The sequence below is a fragment of the Peromyscus californicus genome, unplaced genomic scaffold, assembly GCF_007827085.1.
Source record: "Peromyscus californicus insignis strain IS unplaced genomic scaffold, ASM782708v3 Scaffold_15__1_contigs__length_86483966, whole genome shotgun sequence".
In the NCBI taxonomy this organism is placed as follows: Eukaryota; Metazoa; Chordata; class Mammalia; order Rodentia; family Cricetidae; genus Peromyscus; species Peromyscus californicus.
In genome coordinates this window covers 35505026-35511513 of record NW_026294447.1, presented here as the reverse complement: position 1 = coordinate 35511513, position 6488 = coordinate 35505026, and the positions used below count along the sequence as shown (strand labels likewise).

The window sequence follows — 6488 nt, the reverse complement described above, 5'->3', positions numbered from 1 at the left end:
GGCATTAGAGCCTTGCCTACGGGCTATAACTATAAAATAGTATTACCTCCCAAAGGCTCCAGTTCCAAACATAATCAGAAGGAGAAGAGGTTTCACAGTAATTTATAAGGTGGTAGGGATGTTTTTGAGTCTAGTAAACTGTTATGCTTTGTAACACATTTCTAGGAAATAAAAGCTAAAGTTACTCATTAGGAAAACCAATATCATACATTATTGTTGCAAAAATAAATGGAACACACAAATTGTTAAAGAATTCGGCAGCATATATACTAAAATTGGAATATACAGAGATGATTAGCATGGCCTCTGTGCAAGGATGCCACACAAATTCACGAAGTGTTCCATATTTTTACTACGTAAACATCAATATCTCTTTACTTCTTAGTAAAGTTGTAGTCCCAACCCAATTAAAAATTAAATCTGAGGCCGGGCGGTGGTGGCGCACGCCTTTAATCCCAGCACTCGGGAGGCAGAGCCAGGCGAATCTCTGTGAGTTTGAGGCCAGCCTGGGCTACCAAGTGAGTCCCAGGAAAGGTGCAAAGCTACACAGAGAAACCCTGTCTTGAAAAACCAAAAAAATAAATAAATAAATAAATAAAAATAAATAAATAAAAATAAAAAAAATTAAATCTGGACCACTGCCAGCAGACCAAGGTGGGGTCAACCTTGTGGATTTCTGAGAGTCTCCCCAGCACCCTGCCTCGTCCTATTCCCATGATGTCCTCATCTATCATGGTATCTTCCTCCCTGCCCTCCCATTCTGTCCTTGCTCCAGCTTGACCCTCCCATTTTCCTATATTCTCATCCCCTACTCCTTGCCCTCTGCCACCCCACCACACCCAGTCTGCTCATGTAGATCTCATCCACTTCTCCTTCACAGGGTCATCCATGTATCCCTCCTAGGGTCTTTCCCTGTTAGCTAGCCTCTCTGAAGTTGTGGGTTGCAGTCTGGCCATCCCTCCCCTCATATCTAGTATCCACTTATGAGTGAGTACATACTATGTTTTTCCTTCTGAGTCTGGGTTACCTCACTCAAGATGATATTTTTCTAGTTCCATCCATTTGCCTGCAAATTTCATGACATCACTGTTTTTTTACTGATGAGTAGTATTCCATTGTGTATATGTGCCACATTTTCTTTATCCATTCTTCAGTTGAGGGGCATCTAGACTGTGACAGGTCTAGGAAATAACCTAACTGTCATAGAGCCTTTGTTCAGTGACTGATGAAAGCAGATGCAGAGATCCATGGCCAGGCACCAGGCTGAGCTCTGGGAATCCAATCGATGAGAGAGAGGAGGGATTCTGCAGGCAAGGGACATCGAGATCATAATGGGAGGACATGCAGAGATGAGCACCCACACTAGTGGAAGCGCATGAAACGTGGACTGGTGGCTCTGGAGCCCCATGGGACTGGACTAGGCCCTCTGGATATGGAAGATGGTTGTTTGGCTCGAACTGTTTGGGGGCACCCAGGAAGGGGGATTGGGATCTGTGCCTGGTGCATGGGCAGATTCTGGGAATCTGGTGCCTTTCACAGCCTTGGTGCAGTGGGAAGGGGCTTGGACCTGCCTAGGCTAAGTGTGCTGGGCTCTGCTGACTCCCCATGGGAGACCTTGATTTGGGGGATGTGGGAATGCGGGGTGGCTTGGGAGACAGGGGTGGGGGATGGGATGAGGGAGGAGGGGGGATCTGTGGGTATTCTGTGGAGTCAGCTGAAATTTCTTAATAAAGAAAAATGAAAAATAAATAAATAATAAATAAAAATAAATCTGGCTTTGGAGTTGGATCTTGGCTCTCTACTTCTCTAAATCAAAGCAGGTTGTTAAAGGACAAATTTAGAGTTTCTGTCTCATATCAGAAGAGCCCCTTGATGTGGGACAAAAGAAAACCAAAATCTCATCCTCTTCTTACTTACTTTTGACTCTTTAGAACCATTTTTTAGATATAGTACTATCTTAAAATTTAAACTTTCTGTCTTGATATTAGTAATGTTTAAATTTTCCAGAGGGAACAATAAACTTTCCTAACAGTGATCTCTGAAGTCTCAAGAAGGAAGATGGGTCCCCTCAACCATGATTCTATCTGGTTCATAATGATGCCACTGAGCTGATAAACATCACTTCAAGATCAGATTTGGAATGCAAACTGTTCAGGACAGTTTCAAGGAGGCTAGCTGAGATGGAGCACCATCTTCCACATCTAGCTAGAACTTCAAATAAACTTTACCTATTACTCTGAAACTGGCGACAAATGTTAGAGCTAGTCCTCATTGGACTTAACGATTGTTCTAGTTTTTACAGGATCCTACAGAGATACCATTGCCCCCTAAACAGCAAGAAACAATTCTAAGGAAAAGGTGCTCCCTGTCCCAACAGGTTTTTGTTTTCTCATGGTCATGAATAGTTGTCATTTGTTAGGGGTTGGTTATAAATTGTTATAGGGTTGGGGAAGGAACAGTAGAGTTAGACTCAGGAATCTCATTTAGAACAGAAAAAAAGGGGTAGATAGGATAGGAAATAAATTAGATTATTGTATCCACTTGTAAACTAAATTAGCAAATATTAGTCTTAGGTAATTTGCATTAGTATGGATTTTTGTATATTGTTACAAATGTAAAATTATTTTTCTTTCCCATTTAAAATAATTTGTATATTGATACAAAGACAAAACTATATTTGCCATATTGTACATATGTCCTTACTTCTGTTTAAAATATTTTTTTTATTGATACAAATGTAAAATTGTATTTGTCATACTGCATGTATGTTCTACTTTTGTTGAGGATATTTTGTATATTAATACAAATTAAGGATATTTTTGTCATATTGGAATATACATTTCTACCTCTGATTAAGATATTTTTGTATATTGTCACAAATTCGAGGTCATTGTCCTTATAGTGTACATCTGTTTATAGATTGTTTACTTTTATAATGTGAAGCTTTAGTCTTTAAGCTATGTAGGTTGATAATAGTTGAAAGTTAATACTCACCCATGCTTGTCAAACTTATTGTCATCTTGGTTAGGTTTTCTAGATAAACAGAGATATATTTCAGAAGGATAGGTAATCTTCAAACTTTTCAAAGACCCAGAGAATATGGTATTTAAATGTTTTAATAACTTAGAATTCTGCCTATGTGAGACATGATTGCTCCTGGCAGCACCAATCTGCTCCTGAGTGAATGATAGGCATCAAAGACATTCCATATGGAGTTTTTCTTCTTGGCATAAATGGCCTGTTGGGCAAAGAAATTCCCTTTCCTTGACTGCTGACATTAAGCATGCTGTCCAATCCAGATGAGCATGACATGAGGAAAAGCAATTTCTGAATCTTGCCAAGACAGGGTAGAACAGTCTTTCAAATTTTCCTACTTCTGAAAATGGTCTGTCAGATGTTCTAGGCCTGTAGCCAGTGGTTGAAGAGAAACAATGTGTGACTGTCCAGGCAGCCAGCTGTCTCTGTCATTTCTTGCATACTTCAAAAGTTGCTTGTTTGCACTTCCTGCTTACTCAGGTAATACTATTTTCCTTCTCAGGTCTTTTATGGGGTTGAAGACTAAATAGTTACAGTTATAATACTCTCATATCTTAGCTAAGAGCTAAGAGCATGTCAGATACAATATTTAGATCCTTCAGGATATAATAGCTATTGGGTAGTCTCTGGAATTTGCCAATTACCCTCAGTCTGGACATTTAGTACCTGTTTCTTGATTGATGTTGCTCTTGTTGGTTGTAGTTCCACTTTTATTTATGTTATTAGCCCTTCTTTCTCTTGGACAATATTTGATAATTGTTCTCATATTATATAGTTTTGTATTAGGTTTAGAACCCTTTTATTTAGATGAAAATGGGAAGTGTTGTGGGTATTCATTCCATTCAACCAATGACCTTTGGGCTTTCTGGGTACATGACCAGTTTAAACTGAAGAGGGGGTGCATTCTCTCTCAGGTGGCCAGAGACCAGATGGTTGGTTCCCTTTACCCCTCATCAGAATTGAAGACAACAATGGCTGGTTACTTTGTTCTGTATCCATGAGTGTATTATCCCTATTTTTATAACTTAATAAATTATTGATATCCTTTAACAGACTTTCATAGGTTCACATAACAGAAAGACACATTATTTATTGAAAAATAGTCAGCTACAGTAAGAAATTTACTGTTAACAGATGGATTCTTGCTCCTCTTTGAATAAACATGAATGTAGGAAACATTTCAGTATAGTAAATGTGAAGAAAGTAATAAAAGAGAAATCCAAGATCCCAAGAAAAACTGTCTTCTGTAGTGGTATATTATGCAACCTAATAAACTTGCCTGGGAATCAGAGAAAAAAGTCAGCCTCTAGGTTAGACATAGAGGCCAGACAGTGGTGGCACACACCTGTAATCCTATCACTTGAGAGGCAGAGACCTTTCTGGATCTCTGTGAGTTCAAGGCCACACTGGAAACAGAGCCAGGCAGTGGTGGCACACACCTTTAATCCCAGTACTGAGAAGCACACATCTTTAATCCCAGGAAGTGACGTGGCTGGGTGGAGAAAGGTATATAAGGCCTGAGGAAACAGGAACTAAAGTAGTTCAGCTGAGATCCTTTTGGGTGAGGACTCAGAGGCTTTCAATCTGAGGAAACAGGATTGGCCGAGGAGTTGGCAAGGTGAAGTTGGCTGTGGCTTGCTCTGCTTCTCTGATCTTTCAGCTTTCACCCCAATATCTGGCTCTGGGTTTTTATTATAAAACCATTAAAGATTCGAACAGTCTCAAGCCAATTAAGGTCTGTTTGTTTTTTGGTAGTGCCTTCATTAGGGTTTCTGTTGCCACAACAAAACACCCTGACCAAAAGCAAGTTGAGGAGTAAAGGGTTTATTTAGCTTACACTTCCACATCATAGGTCATCACTGAAGGAAATCAGGACAGGAATTCAAACCGGGAAGGATGCTGGAGGCAGAAGCTGATGAAGAGGCCATGGAGGGCAGCTGCTTACTGGCTTGCTCCTCGTTGCTTTCTCATATAGAACCCAGGACTACCAGCCCAGAAGTGGCACCACCCATTATGGGCTGGGTCCTCCTCTATCAATCACTAATTTTAAAAAAGCACTACAAGCTTGCCTACAGTCTGATCTTATGAAGGTGTTTTTCCAGTTGTGGCTCCTTCCTCTCAAATGACTTCAGCTTATGTCAAGTTGACACAAAACTAGACAGCCCAGATAAGAAAGCTGACAGAAATAATAAATGAAACTGTAGACCTGTGCTGTTCAATATGAAACAACTAAACATGCTATTGTCATGGAACCCTTAAAGTGTGATCAGTACTGGCAGAAGACTTATATTAATGTTATTTAATTAGACATACTTAAAACCAAAAGAGTATAAACTATCTCAATAAGGTTTACATTGGCTAATTACATTTGAAATGATAGTCTGAGGATTATAAGATTTTAAATGTAATACACAATTAATTAGTGTTCTTAGTTTCTTTTTACTCTTTTAAATGTGATTCTGAAATTTTTAGGTGTTAGATGGGACTCATATTTATTTCTTGCATTATCTTTCCACAGTAGAGTGTAGGTTTTGACAAACAGAATCAGAGACCTCAGAACAATTTTATCAGATCAAACTGACTAATAATGCATGACCTCCCTAAGACAGAACAATTCAATATGTGATTTAGAAAACATTAATTTATTTCTGTAACAAAAATTACATACCTACAAATGTGCTGCTATACATACAACCATACAATTTTAAAACAGTATCATGAAATTCAGTGAGAATACTGAATTTGGTCTATGCTATACTACTATAGGAGTTGTTCCTTGTGTGATAAATTCTTACTTCTTCTGCTACACATATTCCTCTGTAGTATTTCTTTTGCAGAAGTTGACTACAGTCTAAATACACTTGCAATCAAATGTGTTAGAAATTCTAAAGTCAACTATTTTATTCCAAGAAAAACAGTACATCTTGACAGCATCTAAAACCATTCACAATTAGACTTATTTGTTAAAAGTAATTCCTTTGGACTATGAAATCATTTCTTTGTACTGAACTCAATTGAATCCTTCTGAATTTCTGGCTGAAACTGCTGTTATTCACCATTTTCAAATGAATTAAATACTCAAGCCAGTTTTACATATTAAACCATTCTTTAAAAATTCTCATTTATTTTTCTCAACTAAAAGCAATTTACTACTTATATAACTTATTCAGTATTAAAAAAACAGTGAAAATACTTGATGCACAAACTAATTTTAAATGTTTATTGGCAAATCTTATGATGGCTCTATTTAGTCTAAGATTGTTCATTTTGCTAGCAGTTTGTAAATGATTCCATTTAACTTCACCAATATAAATGTTACTGCAAGAAATTATGATTTTGGTGAGGTTTGCATTACAATGCTTACTCTTATTGTAGTGAATCACAAAATTCTCTGGTATCTTTAGCAATAAATTTATATTGAAATATCATCTTCTAATCTCAAACTCTCATCA

At 37.9% G+C, this 6488-nt stretch overlaps 1 non-coding gene across 1 annotated transcript; it reads left to right on the top strand.

Moving 5' to 3' along the window:
* Nucleotides 1-242: 242 nt before the first annotated feature.
* LOC128111285 (U6 spliceosomal RNA) lies at nucleotides 243-351 on the top strand. Its single transcript, XR_008218551.1, has one exon. It is a non-coding gene; the product is annotated as a U6 spliceosomal RNA (small nuclear RNA).
* Nucleotides 352-6488: the final 6137 nt, after the last annotated feature.